Raw genomic sequence first — 2,291 nt, forward strand, 5'->3', positions numbered from 1 at the left:
TGTCAGAGGGTGAGAGCCAGTGCACACCAACAGGCAACAGGACAACTTTCAAACACCAAAACCCAGAATTAGATGAAAAGTGCCACTAAAATGATATGAAGTGAACAGGTTGTTACTGTTACTGTAAAATGGCTTCATTAGTTGGGGAGATGTACAGCGTGGTCCTGGAAACAAGGTGGTCGACATAAAGCTGAAGACTCGCTGATTCAGTTCAGCGCAGGGCTGCTCTGGAATGGACAACGAGCTGTGGGCACAGATGTTGGTTTGGTAGAGGAAGACATCACATCAGCATTCATCACCTCCCGACCACCAGCCTCTGTTACCAAGATAAATAACGGAGACTAATCTTAATATGCACTTTGTTTTTTTCTGATAAGTATATGCTTGTGAACATATCAACATCTGTTATCTCCTTTATTTACCTTTATCACTCAACAAAAAAAGCAGAGATTACAAAATGAATTCTGAGATTGGGAAGTGCTGTCTGAATAAAAACAATTACCCCCCTCTGTTAATCAAACACTTAATGAGCTGGCTTATTTTTTCTCTTCCACTTGTTCCCCTCCAGTGATTATGTTGACAAAAGATACATTTTCCAATTAAATTCTTCCTTTCTGCCTCAATTAAATATGCCCACTGAGGATGTTAAATGATTTAATTCACCTTTGTTGTTCTCTTTTCTCCTACAGCATCTGAACATTATGATGGGATGGCTTCACTATGAAAATAAACAACATAAAAGAACATGTGCTTTTTCCTGCCTTTTTCTTGCCAACAGCAGTGAGTTAAAGTTGATGATTCATTCATTAAATGTTAAAATTGGACCTAAACTAAAGAAGGTCCGATTGTAGGAAATTCTTTATTTGTTCTGGTTGTGAGGGGCCCGTTGCATCTGAAGCACCTGTTATTGATTTGTGATGCCAGAGAAAGTACACTGCAGTAATCCAGTCTGCATGAGCTGGAAGCGTGGATGAGCTTCTCAGTGCTCAGCGGGGAGGATGCACTCTGACCTTTGCAGGGTCTTAGGCAGTATTAGACAAATAAGAGGTTATGGTTTGAGTAAAAGTTCCTCTGACTTTGTTACTCGCTGATTACAACGTAAACATAACGACTTTGCTCACAGCTCAGGTCGGTGCATTCATTCACTTTTACTAAGGAAATGATGCTGTATAAAAGTGCACTGAGGCTTCTATTGAGGCTGCAGCCTGTGATGTGAATGCATTCAGGGTCTGATTAACTAAGACAGCGCTTACCTCCAGGTGCACACTCTGAGGTTCATTTTATTCGATTTCTGTGACAGCAGTAAGGTCAGAATAATCTTCATGACATTGGTGTAATGTGAGTGACACCATCTAAAAATTGTTACATGGGGGTAGTGTGGGCATTCACCAGTTTGCTTAAGGACGTGAGTATGTGTTTACTGCATAGCAGAGATAGCTGGACTTATGGAAAAACTTTGTGTGTTTTCCTCAAGCAAACTGGTGAATGCCCACACTACCCCCATGTAACAATTTTTAGATGGTGTCACTCACATTACACCAAACTAAATATTCAATGGACTTAACTGTGGAATTCTGACCAGAACACAAGAGCTTGTGGTCACAGTGGGTGAAATGAGTGTTGGCAGTTTCTCAGGTCTTTTGTTTTTGATGCACCATTAGTGTTTATTCTGTCCAACACAAGTGCTACAGCTTTGATTGTGTCCCCTGTCCCACAAACCCCATTAACACAGCAAATAAGAGTGTGTGTTTGTGATGCTGCAGACAGAAGGAGCAGGAATCTGGGTCAGTGTGTCGTCTCTGGCGCGGTGCCCACTGCCTGGGGTTATACATGCTGACACAGTGGGGGTTGGGAGCTGGGGTAGACCTGGAGGTGCATGCTGGGTGACAAACACTGGACATGAAACAGAAAACATAGTAAACGCAGCAGTGTGAGAGTGAACACACTTAAGACATTAAGTACAGGTCAGTGAGAAAGATCTACAGTAGCTTAGGTCCTCACGTCTTATTCCTAAGTATATGTGGGTGGAGTCACTGCCCAGTGTACCTGTGTAGGTGTGTGCACAAATGTTAGACAGACTGCTTACGTGGAATGGAATATGCACGTATATGAAATGTTTACACTTAGATATATAATGAAAAAGACTGACTTACCCTGAATTTGATGTCGGTAACACATGTTGAAAAAGCTGGGATGGGAGCAACAAATTCTGAAATGTCACTAAAACCAACAAGAAACAGCTGGAGCAACATTTTGCAACTGATTAGGTCAACTAGCAACAGGGCAACAGG

The sequence above is a fragment of the Pundamilia nyererei genome, unplaced genomic scaffold, assembly GCF_000239375.1.
Source record: "Pundamilia nyererei isolate P.nyererei 1_Seehausen unplaced genomic scaffold, PunNye1.0 scaffold00282, whole genome shotgun sequence".
Taxonomy (NCBI): domain Eukaryota; kingdom Metazoa; phylum Chordata; class Actinopteri; order Cichliformes; family Cichlidae; genus Pundamilia; species Pundamilia nyererei.